Source organism: Nelumbo lutea, chromosome 6 (genome assembly GCF_056320005.1).
Source record: "Nelumbo lutea isolate HS-2025 chromosome 6, American lotus-T2T, whole genome shotgun sequence".
Classification (NCBI taxonomy): Eukaryota; Viridiplantae; Streptophyta; class Magnoliopsida; order Proteales; family Nelumbonaceae; genus Nelumbo; species Nelumbo lutea.
In genome coordinates, this window is record NC_142689.1 from 58,971,454 (window position 1) to 58,993,906 (window position 22,453).

A 22,453-nucleotide genomic window follows, 5' to 3' on the forward strand; every position below is an offset into this window, starting at 1 on the left:
TTATGTAAGACAGAATAGGCGTTCTTAATGTAGGGGCTGAAATGTCCTGTAGGGAGCTTGGGGCGAAATTTCTCTGTCAATGCAATTTACCAAGCGGCTTGCTATTTTAGGTTGAACGATTATCCAACGAAAAAGATATCTTATCATTTGATATTAACGAAGTTTATTTCTGTTAAACAAAAAATAAATATAAAAAACTTAATTAAACCGTGGAAGTAATTCATTCAGAAGCCAATGTCATTTATCTTGTTCATGGAAGCACCCGTGGTCTAGTGGTAGAATAGTACCACGGTACAGACCCGGGTTCGATTCCCGGCTGGTGCATTGTATGTCGTTGTAGTATAGTGGTGAGTATTCCCGCCTGTCACGCGGGTGACCCGGGTTCGATCCCCGGCAACGGCGTTTCCTTTTTTCCAAGATTAATTCTTCTTTTATTGACTTAACCATTTATCAAAAGAGTTTTCTCAGTCACCACAAAATGTCTAGTCGTTGTAGCATAGTGGTGAGTGTTCCCGCCTGTCACGCGGTGACCCGGGTTCGATCCTCGGCAACGGCGTATTAAGGCATTTTTTAGGGTTGATGAGGTCCAGAATATCATTCCATAGTAGATTTTCTTCTTTTAATTTTCCCCACACCTCGTTTTTTTAGGGTTTTCTCAAAGATGAGGTCCAGATTATCATTCCATAATAGATTTTCTTTTTTTAATTTTTCCCACACCTATGCAAATTATTATTATTATTTGAGTATGGAGTTAGATTTATAGATTCTTTGTTACTCGCGGTTTTCTCTGTTAATTGTTATAGATTTATTGGAAGTATGAAATCATCGAATAAAAGTAAAGAATGAGCACAAACAAAAAAAAAGTGTCATTTTTTCTGTTATGATTTTTACTGTAATTGTTTAATGTTTAATATATGGGTTCTATTATGATTAGGATACTGAAAAGATATCATATTTGAAAATTTTACAGCCAATAAATCTTTAAGGTTTACATAATTAATTAACAATATCCCTACTGTTTCCATATTCCCTGCGGGTTTCCTTAAGTCAATTGACTAAATAAACCCCTACCGTTAGTGTTCTATTAAAATCCATTTCAATTTACTATGTCACAGAATCTCACTCTTATATTTTTAGAAAATGACAATAATACCCTTTGAACCAAGGTGAGGTTGAACCGGAGCTGATCTTGTTTGAACCAAGGTGGGATTGAGCTTGGCGAACAATGGCTACAAACAGCTATCCATGACTACTGTTGATCTCGTAGCGGCATAGCGGCGACTACCCAATCAATCTCTTTAATAAAAAAGTATCTCTGACCCCACTACAAAACATCAAAGAAAAAGGAAAAATTAGGGCTTTTACTTTATAGTCGAAAAGAAATGGGTAGAGGCTATTTGCTTACTGTCGCCTTCCGGAATGGTGCACAAACGCCGAACATCACAATGGTCACCGGAGTTCGGTATAGAGTAACAAGGGTTTGGCATTTTAGACTTTCAGCTAAATGTACAGCGAAGAGTTGTGGCACTGTTCACTAGCCAAACAGACTTGTCTAACCCTTGCGGGTGACTTAAACCAAAAGGGTTTGACGGTCATTTCCTTAAATAAAATGTTTTATCATTTCTTTTTCTTTTATATATATTTTGCTAATTTAGCCCAACCGTAAATGTGATAAATCGTCTTTTTCATCACGATTCAATGAAAATGTCAATTGTTTGAAAACTTAAGGGTACACATAGGGAATATGCAAATAGTAGGGGTGTAGTTAGTTAATTTCGTAAACCTTAGAGTAGTTTAAGAGAATTACCCATTTTTATTGGGTAAATTACAGACCCCCCCTTGTACTATGGGGTCAATGAGAAAGACCCCTACACTTTTTTTTTGCAATAAAGACCCCCCGAACTTTGGCCATTAGACAAAGATAGAAGGTGTCATTTTACGAAAATACCCTGCACATAATTGAATTAGTATTTTAAAAATGACATAAATGGACATCCTACCCCATATTCACTATTTTCGAATTATTTTCACATTTTACCCAAACCCTGCCTAAAACCCAACCCATAATCCTCTTGAAATCCATTCTAGCTCTGTTTCAGAACTGATCTCTACTGGTGTTCGGTCCAATATCATACTGACACATAGATGAAGTAAGCGTAATATTCAAGGTTTTTAAAAACAACCCAGAAACAGAACTGGTTAGGGGACGGTTTTTCGGTTTGGCGGTTCAATCATTCGAGTCGAACGGTTTCACCTGTGATGTCATAAATCAATTAAAATAAAAAAGCATAAAATTAAATAAAATGCAGAAAAAATACAGAAAAATACAAAAAATAAAATATCAATATACAAAAATAATAAAGTATAGAACACATAGAAAATACAGTTTTTTCTATTAGTTTTAATAAGATTAGTAATAATGGTTCGATATAAACATTTTAAAATCTCAACTAAAACCATGTTTAAATTATAAATTATTTCATATTAGATGTGTATGTCACAGCTTAAATTTATGTGTTCAAGATACTTTAAATATTATTTTCCACCATATTTCTAGAATTAGAAATTGTATTATATATATTAGAAATTCTTGAACAAAAAAACAAGAATTTCAATATTTATGTAAAAAATTTGGCTTAAAATATAAAATTTTGTATTAGATGTTCAACATAGGTGGAAGTCCACATATTCTATGTTAGAAAGTTGTATTTCATACAAAGACATTCTTACTAATTTTTATAATGAGAAAATCCCATGATTTTATAATTGATGATGATTGGGGATGGAATTTGTACAAAAGATATTTTACAAATTGTTTATGATACAACTAATGAATTTTTTGGTGTTTCTTACCTTTACTTAATTGTATATTTATGATTAGTGAATATTTTTCAAAATATAGAAGTAATTTAAATTTCCATAATATTATTGAAATAATGGAAGTTAAATTTAAAAAATATTGGAAAAATATTTCTCCTCTATATTGTTTAACTACAATATTAGATCTTACGATTAGGAAAGATGGTTTAGATGTTTTACTTGAATCTTATCGTGAAAATATGAGAATTGAATTTGGAAATAAAAAAAGAGGAAATTAATAATTTATTATTTGAAATGTACAATTTATATGAATCTCAAATTATTAGGACATAGGAGAACTTGTGTAGGTACAACTTTCACTTATAAAATATCTAATTTTAGTACTAGAAGAGAAAAAATTATGGTCTTTAATAAATAAAAGGCAAAAATCTGCTACCACTTCATCATCAAGTTCATATACTGAACTTGATCTACTAACCCCTTCGGTGGGGTGAACATGGAAAAACTATCCAATTATTGTTGGCACGACACATGATCTACTAACCCCTTCGGTGTCTACAATTCCATCAAAGTTTTTTTAGTGTAGGTACTTGCGTGGTAGACGACAAGAGAAGCTACATGAATGGTGAAACTTTGGAGATGTACATATGTTTGAAAGATTGGCTAGATGTTGAGGATAAACTGCAAGATAAAGGAGGGCATGCCACTTCAACTAATGTTTTACCAGCAGCAAATGATGTAGATCAAGGTTAAGGAGATGAAGGTAGAACTTGAAGAAAATAATGAAGTTAATATTTATTTGTATACTCAATAATTGTATAGAATTTTTTAAATTATTACAAAATTTTTATTTTCAAAATTATTTATAATTTTGTCAATATCATTGTAAATTTTTATTTTGAATTTTATTACATTGTTTTCGTATTTTATTCCAAATCCGATATTCCATTGTATTATTTAATTAATTTTTTTCCTTTGTATTTGTTAAATTCAAATGAAATAAGATTATAAATTTTTCTTTTCAATTTGTTGTTTATTTTGTATTTTGTTTAAGTTTTTTTTGTTAAAATTGTTATTCCCTAAATTTTGTATCATATTTAGACTTGGCAAAAAATGAAAAAGAAAATAATAAAAATGTCAAAAAAAAGTAAAAAAAGAAAAGACTAGCCCAACTCTGCCTAAGCTCGTGACACGGCCCGACTTGGCTTGGGCCTACTTGAGCTTGTGTACTGGCACATCCCTAGCCTACTAAGGCACAAGTTGCCCACACAAAATGACCTACTTTGCACTTTTAAGTACTAGACATCTTCATGAGGTAAGAATTGCTCCAACATATACATTTAGGTCCAAAACTTGTTATGAATTAAATAAATGAGCAAAAAAGAAAAATAAAAAGGGATGCAAGTGGCAAGGTTTCTAAAAACGACCTAAAAATAGAACGATCAAGGGACTATTTTCTGGTTTAGCGGTTCAACCGTCCAGGTTGAATGGTTTGACCCATTACATCATAAATCAATTAAAAATAAAAATATATTTATAAATAATAAAGAATATCATAAAATTAAATAAAATACAGAAAATCATAGAAAATAAAACTATATAAATACAAAAATAATGAAGTACAGAACATAGAAAATACAGAATAAAAACCAAAAAGTTCAAAAAATATAGAAAAAAAATTATGATGTGTTTAGTCATACTCGTACATGTGCAGAAAATACAAAAAAAAAATCCAAAAAACTACAAAAAGAAAAACATAGAAAATTGTATAAAATAGAAAAATTACAAACAAATACAGAAAAATACTGAAAAAATAACATAAAAAAGAAAGTAGGATGTTTTTGTGATATGTGTTCAGTCACATGCTTGCAAAAAATACAAAAAATTATAAAACTACAAAAAAACACAGAAATTACAAAAAAAAAAAAAAACAGAAAAAACACAAAAAAATTAAGTTTATGTAAACATAGAGTTCACTAAAATTACAGTTTTTTTAAAGTCAAACAATTTGCTTATCTAGTTCATATAAACATTGAGTTCACTAAACTTAAATGTTTTCCTAAAGTTCAAACAATTTGCTTATTTAGTTCATATAAACATAGAGTTCACTGAATGTATAATGTTTTTTTAAAGTTCAAACAATTTGCTTATCTAGTTCATATAAACAACTTGACTAAATTTCAAACAATGTTTTCCTAAGCATTCATGCCATTATAATCTGTCGTACTTTAGAAAAGGAGGGAAAAACTCAAGCACCTTTGAGCCTTTTGAAGATCAAACTTCTCTACTATAACCAAATCACTTTTATTAATAGCAAATGCAATCAATTGTACATCAGGAATTGCAACTCAATGAATCCGTACATAACAAGAAGTAAAGTCAAACAATTTGCTTATCTAGTTCATATAAACATTGAGTTCACTAAACTTAAATGTTTTCCTAAAGTTCAAACAATTTGCTTATTTAGTTCATATAAACATAGAGTTCACTGAATGTATAATGTTTTTTTAAAGTTCAAACAATTTGCTTATCTAGTTCATATAAACAACTTGACTAAATTTCAAACAATGTTTTCCTAAGCATTCATGCCATTATAATCTGTCGTACTTTAGAAAAGGAGGGAAAAACTCAAGCACCTTTGAGCCTTTTGAAGATCAAACTTCTCTACTATAACCAAATCACTTTTATTAATAGCAAATGCAATCAATTGTACATCAGGAATTGCAACTCAATGAATCCGTACATAACAAGAAGTAAAACTAAATAAAAGCAAGACTTGCTTTAGAAATGCCCTTACCTATACAAATGGAAAGAAACCACTTTAGATGGTCAAGTCTCTTAGACTTCCTGTTCAAAAATACTAAGAAGTCAAGAGAGAAAATTTGCAAAATATTCCATAGATATTGCCATAACATCATACATTCCTAATTCATCAAGCACAATACTTAGGTATTCAAAAATAAAAAAGATTACAATCACAAGTAATAAAAAAATCACAAACCAAGTTCAACAAGTATTAAACACAAATTAAAACTTCAATTTCAACATATAAATTGTATTAATCCAATATTTCAAATTCTTAAGATATGCTGGCCTCATTTCTTAATGGTACCAACTACCAACCAAAGCCAAGTGGTATTTCACCATTATCTTCATTTTCATCTTTGGGAGGTTGTGTTTCATCTCATCTCCAAGTTGGGTGTTGGTTGTATTTTACTCGACGACTCCCCATTGCTCAATGAAAAAAAATCATCATCACCATTTAAAGAATAAAAATAGAAATTAGAACTCAAGAAATAGCCAAAAGAATCAAATATGGAAATGTCATATGAGATAATATCAATAATAGTTACCATCAGTCATAACTCTTTTTCTTGATAGTGATTCCATTATTAGAAATGTTCTCTCATCAACTATAAACATATCATGCTTTTCATAACCATCAAGTAATGAAGGATCATCATCATCGTGCATTATCCAATCTTCCATAATATCAACATGCTCATGCCCGATTGGGTCAAGACTTTCAAATTTTCTCCTACAAAGCAACAAATGATAAAATTAGATGCAATGAAAGCGTACAAAAATAGACAATTATGAAACATAAAACACTTACCCACCCATCACGTGCAGGTTGCAATGAACATATACTAGGTCATTGAGCCTTTGGTGCTTCCATATTCTTTCTCTTCGTGTGTATATGTTCAAAAATACTCCAATTACGTTCACATCCAGATGAGCTACACGTATGGCTAAGTATTTGTACAATAATTATTTTCAAATTTGGAGTACCACAACAAAATTTCGACCACCATTCACCTATATGAAATGAAATGGAGTTGATTTAATTTATAAAATAAAATTGAAATAATAGACCTGCTATAAGAAAAAAAAAATTATTAACTGAAGGCATTGTCTTAAATGTCTTCACTGAGAAAGGTCTTCCAAAATTACCATGACAATTTTCAAAAATAGTAAGTCCACATCATTTGATTTGATTGCAAGATTTTCAATGACATAAAAAATTGTTGACATAACGATTGGGAATTTGAATTTTGATTTTGGATCATATTGGAAGGCTGGGTTAAAATAATACCCTACAAGATGAAACCTCTAACCCATTTGTTTATTCCATCTTCTATCAATAATTTGCATGATTGGTTCATATTCAACTTTCCTATAATTAAAGTACTTTTTCAATGATTCTTTTGCCTTCAACATAACATGAAACATATACCCCATTGTAGACTTAAAGTTAGAATCTACAAGTCTCAATGCCCTAATAGAAGGTGATGTGAAACCCATAATCATTTTGCATTGTTTCCAAAATTCAAAATCCAACACTCTTTTTATTACTCCCTTCCCCTTTGCATTTTAACAAACCTAGAGTCATTAAAACTTTGATCTATCACCAAAATTTTCAAATCATGAATGTGCTTCAAAATGCTATCCAATGCAATGACATTAGTTGTAAGGCGAGTGGCTCCAGGACATACTATCTCAGTCCAATCAGGTTTTTTCCTTATTATTGAGAGTGCAAAAATATGATTATAGACAAACTTTGTAATTTTAGATGCACGTTGAACTACATTTGCAATATAATCCATTTACCCAATTTCCTTTAACATCAAGTTCAAATAATGTGTTGCACAAGGTGACCAATAAATTCATGGAAATTTTGCTTCCAACAATCTTCCTGCAACTACATAATTTGAAGCATTGTCAATGACTACTTGAACAACATTTTATGATTTTACCCAATCAATAACTTCTTTAAACAAAAGAAACAAATTCTCTACACTATTCACTATTTCAGAAGCATCTATAGACTTCACAAATGCATTTCCTGTAACAATACACTAAAAATTAATCAATGTCTAGTTACATGTATCTATTCAACTGTAAGCCATTATGGTGCAACCATATGTAGCCCAATCCTTACGGAGTTTATCAACTGATATTTGAACTTCCTGAACTAAATTCATCAACAAACTGGTCCTACAATTATGATTAAAATGAGTTTTGTACCCTAGACCAATAGAGTAGCACATGCATCCAACATAGGCTAATAATATCTTAAACACAAAACATTCAAGGGAATACAAGCATCACACAACCACTTCATAGCAGCACGATCCACATGACTAATTACTCCCTTAGATGCCAATACACTCTTATTACCAGGTTGTGCACCTATAATGGTCCATGGAGCAAAATGGATAGTTATTAGCCCTAAAGATGCTTTCCCCTTTCCCAATGATGTAGTTGGTTTTTTCCCTTGATAAGTATCATGTGTATTAGGTGGATCTGTTTCCCTAATCTTATCATCATCATCATCATTCTTTACATAATATGTTCTAGTGTCATCAACAAAATTCAGAGGTTGCTTTTCACTTCTTTTTCTTTCATTGATTTCATTCAACAACTGCTTCATTTTGTATTTTACCTTATAGGGGACTTTACAACAAATTGCAATGTCACCTTTCTTTTTGGTAAGATGTTGTTTCATCCTATTAATCCCTCCCCTTTTAAAAGTCTTTTGACAATAAAGACATGTCATTGACTTTGCTCCACTAAAAGGGTTAATTTTAAGGGAAGCATGCTCCCAAGAAAAATCAACTTTTTGCTTTAGATTTTGATGAAATTGACATTTAGATTTTCGAATAACACATCCCTTCATACAAACACAAAATATAAAATTTAGATTTTCGAATAACACATTTATTGACCAAAAAACTAACCAAAATATAAAATCACTCCATACAAGCACATTCATTTACACAAAATATATGCAATGTAATCTTGCTTCAATAAATCCATGCATGAATCAAGAAGCAAAAATTAATAATACAAAAATCAAGAATCAAGAAACAATTAATTTAAGCAAATAAACATCATTTAATTAATTAATATGGATTTTATCATTCTTTGACAGAGCAAATAAGTAAGGAATTCTAAAAAATATTAATAAAGAAAAATTAATTAAGAAAATGTGAGTATGTGACTCTTTGTAACTTATTAAGCAAATAATTCAGCAAAAAAGATAATTAAGCAAAAAATTGAAAGAATCAATTAAATTGGCAGTGTTAAACTCTTATAAGCATTTTATACCTTTATGGTTTCATTACTGGTAATAGTGGTGTGACAGTGTTAAGCTCACAAAAATCGTTGCTGGTAGACTCTAGTTTGGTTGCTGATGATTGTCGTTGCAACTCTAGCTGAGGAGCAAACTACCACTTCCAAGTTCCAAGTACCAACTGCTACTGTAATAGCATGTTATAAACCGCTGGTCACCATTGCAAAATTGTCAGATACCGCTACAAAACCGCCGGTTGCTGCTGCAAGTCCTTGATAAATAGAGGTTATTGGTGGTTACAAAATGTAAACTGCTTGCCATTGCAAAACTACTGTAGATGAAGCCTCATTGTTGTCGTCGGTCACCGTGAGGTACCATTGGTCATCGTGTTTCACCATTAGTCGCCATAGCTCATGGCCACTGTAGGTCATCGATCGAGGTATGAGGGCTTAAGAGCTAGGAAGGGTTAGAATGAAAATGACTTTCGTTCTAACCCTAATTTACGGATGAGCTAGGATGGGGAATATGGGGGTCTTTTTTTATTTTTATTATTTTTAAATCAACAAAAATGAAATACATAACCCTCAAACTGTTGCTCGGGTCAAACGGTTTAGTTATTTGACCGCCTGGGTCATTGGTTCTCTAACCTTTTCAACGTGTTTTTAAGTTTTAGCGGTTTATAGTATAATCAAACCCGAGGGCTAAATGATTAGCGCTTTTTCCGGTCCGACCGTCCGGTCTAGTTTTGAAAACCATGGTAATATTACATCAAGAATAACTATGTTGTTGCACTAGAGAAGAAGGCATATTTTTCTTCATTGCCAAGAAGAAGACTTATTTTTGCCGTTGCCAAGGAAGAAGGGCTATTTTTCACCATCATTGAGAAGAAGGTAACCTATTGCAAAATAGTACAAGAAGAGGTAAGAAAGTCCTTTTGTTTGAACTTAGGGTTTCACTTTTGAATTTTTCAAGTTTGTTATACATCTCAATTTCTTCATGTTTGTTATATACCTCGATGGTTTGCTTGGAAAATTATGTTTTTGTACTAGTTGAATGTTCTCTATTAGTAATATATTATTTGAAGCGGGTGTTATAATATTCTTGATGTCTGTATATAACACCTTTTTACTATGGTCTTGGTATATTTCTACTCATGGCTATCTTTAATAGTGGTTAAATGTGTTTGATTCACATATTTATTGTGTTTTACTTTAGGTTAACACTTTTCAAATGTGTTTTATCTCAATAATCAGTCAGTATATATTTGTTAGATATGATATGGGTTTTTACAAATTGTTAACTACACGGCTTGGATATTTATTAGTTCTTTATTTTCATATACTTAATATATTAATGTTAGAAAAAACTTTTGCTTTGGGAATTTAACATTAATTTACTCCTAACTTGGAGTATTTAACAATTACTTATTGTTAGATTGAGTTTGGAGTATTTAATAGTTATTAATTGTTAGATTGCAAGTATATTAATGATAGGGTAAGGACTTCAACATTGTTTTGTTGTTGAAAGTCAGTGCAAGCAGATCCCAACATATACCTAAATGAATATAAATCTCTAGTTTGTTACACACTTTGTCTCCTTGTCCATGTCAGAATGAGAGGGGTTAGAGGAAAGTGTTTACAAATGAAGGAGACGAGCTACAAAATAACAAGAACAAAAGGGGGTTGTTTTCCAAATTGTTAACACAGAGTCAACAAAAAAATAGGGGAAACCAATACATTAGCGGGGGGGAGGGAGAGTGTTTCATCCCCTAATATGTTTCAGGCCTTTACAGTTTGCTTGTTGAATGATGAAGGAATCTTAATATGTTTTAGCCTCTTACAGTTTGCTTGTTGAATGATGAAGGAGCCCGAATGTTTCAACCCCTAATAGTTTGACCATTGGATGATGAAGGATTTTGCATATATGTGCTAATTTATCTCTTAGTTTATTGGTGTGTCAATCAACATAAAATTTCATATGATTTTACCATTGATGCTTGTCTATGTTTCTTTTTCTTTTTTTTTTTTTTTGCCCAAATGTCAAGTAATGTGTATAGTATCAACATACATCGTGGTGGCTACTTTTTGAACATACCACCAATAATATACAATTATACACTAGTGGTAATGTGTTCATAAATCATAGTGGATGAAAACTAACCGAAAATGAACATCCAACTCCTATCTGAAGCTACTAATAAGCCAAATGCATGACTGCCTGTTGATTCACTCCTAACTTGTCAACAGGCAGGGGGTTGACAAAAGTCCATATAAATTTTCCTTCACTCACATGAGATGTAATCAAAATAGTAATGACCACCAACTCAACGCACAAAAGATCAGTACACACCGCAAACCCCTCCCTACATCGATTCATCACAAAGCCTCAAAGCAAATCTGAGGGCAAAATGTTTATCAATAAGATTCCACTTACCGATAAGCAGGGGGTAATGTAGGTACATAGTGCTCGGTTAAAGTATAAAAGATACCAAATTGATGCCACATGGATGCTTGCAATGAGTTCATAACTCATTGGTTACCTGCGATGAAATTATAACTCATCAAACGTCTGTGATGAATAGATGACTCATCGTAGTTTGTGATAAACTTGTACTTGATGCAAGTCAGGATAAACAGTGGCTAATGTGAACCCGCGATGAAGTTTATACGTACGCGGTACTATGATAAACCTTGGACGAGTGTGGTTCTACGATAAACCTCGGATGTGTGTAGCTCTACGATGAACTTCAATTGCACATAGTTTTGTGATGAACCTGAGACCATTACAGAACTGTGGATCACTGTGAACTAGAATTAAATATCGGCCACACATGCAATTTTAAATTATGTGCATGATAAGGCACCATGTAGGTTTAATAAAAATGCACCCGTTAAACAATGATGTCACCAGCACCACATCAGTTAAGTAGGTCACAAAAGGAAGTAGTACATGTGGATTATGAGAATCCTCAAACGAAAGGAAAGTTTGTCCTTAAGATATCTCATAGGATGCGTAGCGAAAGCCTAGCAGTGCTCCTTAATGACCGATAGCGAATCCAATATTCCCTTTCCTAATGGAAATCAAACACTTTTGGCTTCTTCCCTTAAGGACCTCGGGATCTCCCATTATAAATAAGAGACCACCTCATAATGCAAGGAGCATCATTCGATCATTCAATCATTCCATTCTACTGCCTTATCACTTTCCATTTGCCCTAGCCTCCAAACTTACCTCCTGCACCCGGTCTTCCTCCATCCTTCAAGGAGACCCCTAAACGTAGCCTAACTACCTCACTTACACATAGTGTTGATAGTGACCTTTTATCATTCATTGAGAGATAGTTATTAGTGAAAGATCTTGGCTACAATTCAATCAATAAAGTATACTATAGGAACCCAATGCAGACTTGGGTGATGGATTGGTAGGGTTGAAATGTGATAGGTTAAACACATTCATATATATGTGACAGGGTGTAAGAGGGCTAATGTAGGCTATCACAGGCAACACTATCACAGGTTGGCCTGTCAAAATTTGGTTCATCTGGTGTTGATCCACCACCACCAGGTTTAGGTGATCATGTGGATGAACTTGATTTTGGTGTTGGTGTTGATTTTAAATTTGAATATGGGTCTAATAGAGAGGGTGATCTTGATTATGAGTTGGAATGTGAGGTGGAAGAGGAATTGGAAGCTGAGTATGATATTGATGAGTATTTTGAGGATGAGGTTAAGGGTGGTGATGTCAATAGGGATGAAGTTCTTGTTGACAATGTTGATGTTGTTGTTGGGTTAGACATATTGTCTAATTATGAGCAGCCAAAGGAGTTGGAAAGTTTACACAGTTCTGATGAGGAAGGAGGATATCGATTTGAGGCTTTTATTGAAAAGCAAATGGAGAATCCATAGTTGGTTACCGGTATGATATTCTCTAGACCTACAACATTCTGGAAGGCCTTGGTCAACTATGCAATCATGGGCGGGATTGATTTTAAGTATGTTAAGAATGAGGGTACTAGCTTGATGGATTCTTGCAAAAAAGAAAAAAAATGTGAGTGGAGTGTATATGCATCCTGGTTGCAAATTAAAGAGGCCTTTTAGATAAGTCATTTAGGAGTACACATACTTGTGAACGTGCGTATTCAAACACATAAGTAACATCTGCACGGCTTGTAGATAAGTACGAGGGAAAATTTAAAGATGATCCTAATTGGAAGATTAGTTTACAACAAAATGAGACACTTTGGTAGTTTAGGGTTGACTCTTCTAGATCCAGAGCTTATCGCAAAAGGAAGCAGAGAGTTGTTGACATTAAGGGGATACACGTTGACATTCAGAGCTCACCACACAAAGAGGCAAGCAATTGTTGACAATAAGGTGGTACATGCTGAACAATATAGTAAGTTGTGGAATTATTGTTAAGCTGTTTTAAAGACAAATCCTGGAAGTGTGATGAAGATTGGATTCTATGAGGATTGCATAGGGAATTTCAAAGATTGTTTGTTTGTTTGGCATCAATGAAGAATGGGTTTATAGATGGTTGTCACCCGATCATTGGGCTTGATGCATGCTTTTTGAAAGAACCTCATTCTTGATAGATTTTACATATTGTTGGATTGGATGGGATAATGGAATATTCTCAATAGCATTTGCGAATGTAAAGGTTGTGGTGAAGGATTCTTGGATTTGGTTTCTAACATTACGGAATGAGTGCATTAGAGGTCTAGAGGAATGTGGTTTACCTACATCTCTAGTAGGCAAAAGGTACCCTTAATTTATATATGTAAATTTAAATTTGTTTACATTTATTAATTGGTTATCATGCTAATAATATAATGCACACTTTCTTTTAGGGGTTGGTGGAATGTTTTTAGAGTTTAATGCCAAGGGCTGATCATAGGTTTTGTGTCAAACATATGTATGCCAACTTCAAGGATAGGTTCAAAGGAAAGGACCTTAAAGATTGTCTACGGGACAAGGCTGTAACGCCGTACATCATACACAATGATAGAGTTTATTAGTATATGGATAAGTTGAAGGGATTGAATTGGGATTCTTATGAGTAGTTAAGTGTTGTGCCTACTAATCTGTGGTCCATATCTGCTTTTGGCCCTAAAGCTAGAAGTGATGATATTCGTAACATCTTCTCTGAGTCATTTAACAAGTGGATTTGGATTGTAGAATAAGCCCATAATCACACTAGTTGATACCATCCGGAGGCAAATGATGAATTCGATTCAAACAAAGCAAGAGAAGTCGAGAAGGAATAGGGGGCCAATGTCTCCTAGTGTTAGAAAAAAATTGGAGAATGTATAGGCACAAGCTAGAATTTGCTTCTTAGTATATGTGAGGATTGGAAATTTTGAGGTTGACCTTTTCCTAGGAAGAGTGGTGGTGAACTTGCAGTCTAGGATGTGTAGCTGTAGGGCTTGGTCACTGACAAGGCTGCCTTGTTGCCATGCGGTTTCATGTATTCAGTCACAACAAGGAAAAATTTATGACTATATGGACACATTGTGTACTAATTAGAGGTGCATCAAGCCATATAATCGTTATGTTTTTCCAATGCCTAATGAATTCTAGTGGCCAAGGATAGAGGGTATTTTAATCAAAACACCACCATTTTGAAAACAACTTGGTAGGCCAAACAAATGCTTATATGAATTAATTGTTTACAACTATATTAGTTAGAATTCAATATTAGTTAATAAAGTAGACACCAGATCAATAGAGGGTCAATGGTTAGATTTTAGTTTAATTGAGTTAACTACTGTGGTATTAGAACATTCACTAAGTTGGCTTTTCATTGTTAATTTATACTTGGATATCCTATTCAAAAGCACTAATTTGGAGGGGGAAACTGCATCTCTCTCTCTCTCTCTCACTAAGTTGGATCATCGCCAATCCAATGAAGGTCTCATATATAAATCCATCACACCACTTGATAATAGAACCATAAAACATAATAAAAGTATCCAACAACATAACCAAAGAGTATAAGTTCTATCCATACACTTCATCAAAAGTATCTAACATCATAACCATAGAGCCATCCTCCCCAAAATGTGAACATCAAAAAAGTTCCTTTTCCCATCACCCTACTTTTTAAACTTAAACAAAAGAATGAAGGTAAAGAGAACTATCAATTTAAAGAGGCACGTGATCCCTAGGCCTTCAAGTAGCAACTGGTCAGACTTGCTTTCCAATGCTTTCACCTAACTATCTAGCTAAGCTACAAACTTCTCAACTTCCCTTACATGGTATGCTTGAGCATCTTCATGGTACATATGTGAAGTGACTTCATTTGAGTGGTTGATTGGAACAACCCATTCGAAGAAATCACAGGATTTCACATTTAGTTGTTTTCCCAACATAGAAAGTGAAGTCATCATAACACTCACAACTTTGCGAGGGAAGGTATAAAACAACTTCTATGGGTTGGATGTTGTCTCTGACACCCCGATGACACACATCTTACCATAGTCACAGACCTTTGTTTCAAACCTAAGTTTGCTTGGTGATAGAAGAGTGAATGTTGAATGCTCACTCATTTCTACAATAAAAATGAATAAATTATCATTAAATTGATAAACTCATTCATGCACTTTAATATAGACAAAGTGGAAAATAGAGTACTAAATTGATATATGATAGTGCTAACGATGCATTTGCACAATGTTGCTATGGTTACCCATGCAATCGATTCATTTGCACCAACCCTTAACCATTAGACAAACTTGGGTTAGAACTAGATACTGTTAGATACATAGGAAGGCTTTGAGTTTTATTAGTGTTAAAAATGGTTCTTTCACTATATTTCAAAAGCATGACATGGTCCACTTTGGATGCATTTATACTATTCTTATCTCCACATGCTCTTCCTTCACCATCATCCTATTTTTTTTTTTTTTGTATAAGGAAAGCAATGACTCCTAAGGGGATTTATTTTTTGCCAAATAAGAGGTGTAAAATCATGAAGAAATGCTGAAAAATATTGGCTAAAAGTACACAAGACCAAACTATTCATAAGAGAAATTATTCATGTATATAATCCTTATTATTGAGGATTCTTTAGTTGGAATGCAATGTATAAATAACAAATCAGGAAAAATCATGTGAAAAAGTGTTTTTATTGAAGAATTTAAGAGGAGCCAAGGAGAGTATTTTGATCTTCCTGGAGATAGCTAGCATTCTATTTTGGAGCTCATTGAACTATTGGCAATTGGAATTGTTTATTGAACTTTGACTCTCATGGAGTTCAGAATCATGTAAGTGGACTCTGTCAACAAAGAGTAGTGTGTTAGTTCCAGAGTTTATTTCCCTATTGGATGGAGGTAGTGGAGGTCTTTTCCCTCCCTTAAGTGTTATTATAATTTGAAGGATGTAGGACTATTTGGTTCTAATGGCATTTATAAAACAATGAGGGTAGAGGGCAGATAAAGTCCAAGATTTATTCTCAATCCTGGCAGGAATAGTATCAGCAATCATGCATATAATGAACAGTGAAGGAATTAGCCCAACAAAACTAAATAGACTTATGCATCATGCCTTTAGGAATTTGCACAAACAACCATTACCTCAACTAAATAGACTTATGTTGCACCGCCATATACAAGGAAAGGGAATGCAAATAAGGGCAAAACTGTCAAAAAAACATTCAAAAGGACAATTTGGAGCACCAGTGGTCTAGTGGTAGAATAGTACCATGCCACGGTACAGACCCAGGTTCGATTCCCGGCTGGTGCATTGCATGTCGCTGTAGCATAGTGGTGAGTATTCCCGCCTGTCACGAGGGTGACCCGGGTTCGGTCCCCGGCAACGGCGTTTCCTTTTTTCCAAGATTAATTGTTCTTTTACTGACTCTGTTTTATCAAAATATCTTTCTCACTCACCACAAAATGTCTAATCGTTGTAGTATAGTGGTGAGTATTCCCGCCTGTCGCGCGGGTGACCCGGGTTCGATCCCCGGCAACGGCGTTTAAGGGTTTCCTTAAATTTGATGACAATTGACTAATTAAACCTCTATCGTTAGTGTTCCATCAAAATCCATCTCAATTTGCTCACATGTTATTTCTAGAAAATGATAATAATACACTTTGAACCATGGGGTTGAACTGGAGCTGATCTTGTTTGAACCAAGGTGGGATTGAGCTTTGCGAACAATGGCTACAAACAGCTGTCCATGACTACTGTTGATCTCGTGGCGGCATAGCGGCGACTACCCAAATCAATCTCTTTAATAAAAAAGTATCTCTGACCCTACCACAAAACATCGAACAATAAGGAAAAATTAGGGCTTTTACTTTATAATCGGAAAAAAACGGGAAAAAGTAGAGGTTATTTGCCTACCGTCGCCTTCCGGAATGGTGCACAATGGTCACCAGAGTTCGATATGGAGTAACAAGGGTTTGGCATTTTAGACTTTCAGCTAAATGTACAGCGAAGAGTTGTGGCACTGTTCACCAGCCAAACAGACTTGTCTAACCCTTGCGGGTGACTTAAACCAAAAGGGTAAGATGGTCATTTCCTTAAATAAAATGTTTTATCATTTCTTTTTTTTATTTTTTTTCCTGCTAATTTAGCCCAATGGTAAATGTGACAATTCGTCTTTTTCGTCATGATTTAATGAAAATGTCAATTATTTGAAAACTTAAGGGTACTCGTAGGGAATATGTAAGCAATAGGGGTACAGTTACTTAATTTCGTAAACCTTAGAGTAGTTTAAGAGAATTACCATTTTTTATTGGGTAAATTACAGACCCCCTTGTACTTTGGGGTCAATGAGAAAGACCCCTATACTTTTTTTTCAACAAAGACCCCCCGAACTTTGGCCATTGGACAAAAACACCCTCTTCGTTACCTTGGCTAATAGAAGGTGTCATTTTTCGAAAATACCCTGCACATAATTGAATTAGTATTTTCAAAATGACATAAATGGACATCCTACCCCAATTCACTATTTTCAAATTCTTTTCACATTTTACCCAAACCCCGCCTTAAATCCAACCCAGAATCCTCTTGAAATCCATTCTAGCTCTGTTTGAGAATTGATCTCTACCAGTGTTTGGTCCAGTATCATACTAGCACATAGATGAAATAAGCGTAATACTCAAGGTTTGTGAAAACGACCCAGAAACATAACTGGTTAGGGGACCATTTTCCGGTTTCACAGTTCAACCGTTTGAGTCGAATGGTTTGACCCATGATGTCATAAATCAATTAAAAATAAAAATATATTTGTAAATAATAAAAATAGCATAAAATTAAATAAAATGCAGAAAAAATACAGAAAAATACAAAAAATAAAATATCAATATACAAAAATAATAAAGTATAGAACACATAGAAAATACAGTTTTTTCTATTAGTTTTAATAAGGTTAGTAATAATGGTTCAATATAAACATTTTAAAATCTCAACTAAAACCATGTTTAAATTATAAATTATTTCATTTTAGATGTGTATGTCACAACTTAAATTTATGTGTTCAAGATACTTTAAATATTATTTTTCATCATATTTCTAAAATTAGAAATTGTATTATATATATTAGAAGTTCTTGAACAAGAAAACAAAAATTTAAATATTTATGTAAAAAATTTGGCTTAAAATATAAAATTCTGTATTAGTTGTATTTCATACAAAGACATTTTTACTAAATTTTATAATGAGAAAATCCCACATGATTTTATAATTGAGGATGATTGGGGATGGAATTTGTACAAAAGATATTTTATAAATTGTTTGTGATACAACTAATGAATTTTTTATTTGGTGTTTATTACCTTTAGTTAATCTTATATTTATGATTAGTGGATATTTTTCAAAATATAGAAGTAATTCAAATTTTCATAATATTATTGAAATAATGGAAGTTAAATTTAAAAAATATTGGGAAAATATTTCTCCTCTATATTGTTTAACTACAATATTAGATCTTAGGATTAGGAAAGATGGTTTAGATGTTTTAATTGAATCTTATCGTGAAAATATGAGAACTGAAATTGGAAATAAAAAAAAAGAGGAAATTAATAATTTATTATTTGAAGTATACAATTTATATGAATCTCAAATTATTAGGACATAGGAGAACTTGTACAGATACAACTTTCACTTATAAAACATCTATTTTTAGTTATAGAAGATAAAAATTTTGGTCTTTAATAAATAAAAGGTAGAAATCTGCTACCACTTCATGATCAAGTTCATTTTCTGAACTTAAGTTTTTTTGCAAGCTAATTTTTTTAATTTAATTAACCCTCTAAATTTGAAGGAATTAAATAATTTTGATATTTTAATCTGGTGGGGTGAACATGAAAAATTATCCAATTATTGCCGCAACTACCTATTGCAACTGTACATTGGAAGTGTGCCCTCACGAATAATAAGAGAGACATTCTTAATGTGCAGCTGCAATGGGCTGTTAAGACAGTGTTGAGAGTGTTTTGTTGGAAGCAGATCCTACCCTCTTGATTCTACTTGAAGGAAACCGAGTTGGGATCTCTTCCCAATAAAACAAGTTCCAACCCCTATTAACATGATCTAACACCATACTTCTCACCATGAGAATGGGACCCATCATGTATCAGATCATGTTGGTAGTTGGTAGGTTGTCCGGATGCATATTATTGGCAGATAATCAAGAGCTGGAAAACAAACCAAGCAGGAAAAGTTTCTTGCACACGCACCAATTATGTAAGACAGAATAGGCGTTCTTAATGTAGGGGCTGAAATGTCCTGTAGGGAGCTTGGGGCGAAATTTCTCTGTCAATGCAATTTACCAAGCGGCTTGCTATTTTAGGTTGAACGATTATCCAACGAAAAAGATATCTTATCATTTGATATTAACGAAGTTTATTTCTGTTAAACAAAAAATAAATATAAAAAACTTAATTAAACCGTGGAAGTAATTCATTCAGAAGCCAATGTCATTTATCTTGTTCATGGAAGCACCCGTGGTCTAGTGGTAGAATAGTACCACGGTACAGACCCGGGTTCGATTCCCGGCTGGTGCATTGTATGTCGTTGTAGTATAGTGGTGAGTATTCCCGCCTGTCACGCGGGTGACCCGGGTTCGATCCCCGGCAACGGCGTTTCCTTTTTTCCAAAATTAATTCTTCTTTTATTGACTTAACCATTTATCAAAAGAGTTTTCTCAGTCACCACAAAATGTCTAGTCGTTGTAGCATAGTGGTGAGTGTTCCCGCCTGTCACGCGGTGACCCGGGTTCGATCCTCGGCAACGGCGTATTAAGGCATTTTTTAGGGTTGATGAGGTCCAGAATATCATTCCATAGTAGATTTTCTTCTTTTAATTTTCCCCACACCTCGTTTTTTTAGGGTTTTCTCAAAGATGAGGTCCAGATTATCATTCCATAATAGATTTTCTTTTTTTAATTTTTCCCACACCTATGCAAATTATTATTATTATTTGAGTATGGAGTTAGATTTATAGATTCTTTGTTACTCGCGGTTTTCTCTGTTAATTGTTATAGATTTATTGGAAGTATGAAATCATCGAATAAAAGTAAAGAATGAGCACAAACAAAAAAAAAGTGTCATTTTTTCTGTTATGATTTTTACTGTAATTGTTTAATGTTTAATATATGGGTTCTATTATGATTAGGATACTGAAAAGATATCATATTTGAAAATTTTACAGCCAATAAATCTTTAAGGTTTACATAATTAATTAACAATATCCCTACTGTTTCCATATTCCCTGCGGGTTTCCTTAAGTCAATTGACTAAATAAACCCCTACCGTTAGTGTTCTATTAAAATCCATTTCAATTTACTATGTCACAGAATCTCACTCTTATATTTTTAGAAAATGACAATAATACCCTTTGAACCAAGGTGAGGTTGAACCGGAGCTGATCTTGTTTGAACCAAGGTGGGATTGAGCTTGGCGAACAATGGCTACAAACAGCTATCCATGACTACTGTTGATCTCGTAGCGGCATAGCGGCGACTACCCAATCAATCTCTTTAATAAAAAAGTATCTCTGACCCCACTACAAAACATCAAAGAAAAAGGAAAAATTAGGGCTTTTACTTTATAGTCGAAAAGAAATGGGTAGAGGCTATTTGCTTACTGTCGCCTTCCGGAATGGTGCACAAACGCCGAACATCACAATGGTCACCGGAGTTCGGTATAGAGTAACAAGGGTTTGGCATTTTAGACTTTCAGCTAAATGTACAGCGAAGAGTTGTGGCACTGTTCACTAGCCAAACAGACTTGTCTAACCCTTGCGGGTGACTTAAACCAAAAGGGTTTGACGGTCATTTCCTTAAATAAAATGTTTTATCATTTCTTTTTCTTTTATATATATTTTGCTAATTTAGCCCAACCGTAAATGTGATAAATCGTCTTTTTCATCACGATTCAATGAAAATGTCAATTGTTTGAAAACTTAAGGGTACACATAGGGAATATGCAAATAGTAGGGGTGTAGTTAGTTAATTTCGTAAACCTTAGAGTAGTTTAAGAGAATTACCCATTTTTATTGGGTAAATTACAGACCCCCCCTTGTACTATGGGGTCAATGAGAAAGACCCCTACACTTTTTTTTTGCAATAAAGACCCCCCGAACTTTGGCCATTAGACAAAGATAGAAGGTGTCATTTTACGAAAATACCCTGCACATAATTGAATTAGTATTTTAAAAATGACATAAATGGACATCCTACCCCATATTCACTATTTTCGAATTATTTTCACATTTTACCCAAACCCTGCCTAAAACCCAACCCATAATCCTCTTGAAATCCATTCTAGCTCTGTTTCAGAACTGATCTCTACTGGTGTTCGGTCCAATATCATACTGACACATAGATGAAGTAAGCGTAATATTCAAGGTTTTTAAAAACAACCCAGAAACAGAACTGGTTAGGGGACGGTTTTTCGGTTTGGCGGTTCAATCATTCGAGTCGAACGGTTTCACCTGTGATGTCATAAATCAATTAAAATAAAAAAGCATAAAATTAAATAAAATGCAGAAAAAATACAGAAAAATACAAAAAATAAAATATCAATATACAAAAATAATAAAGTATAGAACACATAGAAAATACAGTTTTTTCTATTAGTTTTAATAAGATTAGTAATAATGGTTCGATATAAACATTTTAAAATCTCAACTAAAACCATGTTTAAATTATAAATTATTTCATATTAGATGTGTATGTCACAGCTTAAATTTATGTGTTCAAGATACTTTAAATATTATTTTCCACCATATTTCTAGAATTAGAAATTGTATTATATATATTAGAAATTCTTGAACAAAAAAACAAGAATTTCAATATTTATGTAAAAAATTTGGCTTAAAATATAAAATTTTGTATTAGATGTTCAACATAGGTGGAAGTCCACATATTCTATGTTAGAAAGTTGTATTTCATACAAAGACATTCTTACTAATTTTTATAATGAGAAAATCCCATGATTTTATAATTGATGATGATTGGGGATGGAATTTGTACAAAAGATATTTTACAAATTGTTTATGATACAACTAATGAATTTTTTGGTGTTTCTTACCTTTACTTAATTGTATA

The 22,453-nt window shown here is 33.2% G+C and overlaps 3 non-coding genes across 3 annotated transcripts; all 3 read left to right on the forward strand.

Moving 5' to 3' along the window:
• Positions 1 to 330: 330 nt before the first annotated feature.
• Positions 331 to 402, forward strand: TRNAD-GUC (transfer RNA aspartic acid (anticodon GUC)). Its single transcript has one exon. It is a non-coding gene; the product is annotated as a tRNA-Asp (tRNA).
• Positions 403 to 16,797: 16,395 nt separating this feature from the next.
• On the forward strand, positions 16,798 to 16,869 carry TRNAD-GUC (transfer RNA aspartic acid (anticodon GUC)). The gene has a single exon. It is a non-coding gene; the product is annotated as a tRNA-Asp (tRNA).
• A 3,044-nt stretch (positions 16,870 to 19,913) lies between these two features.
• On the forward strand, positions 19,914 to 19,985 carry TRNAD-GUC (transfer RNA aspartic acid (anticodon GUC)). Its single transcript has one exon. It is a non-coding gene; the product is annotated as a tRNA-Asp (tRNA).
• The last annotated feature ends 2,468 nt before the right edge of the window (positions 19,986 to 22,453 follow it).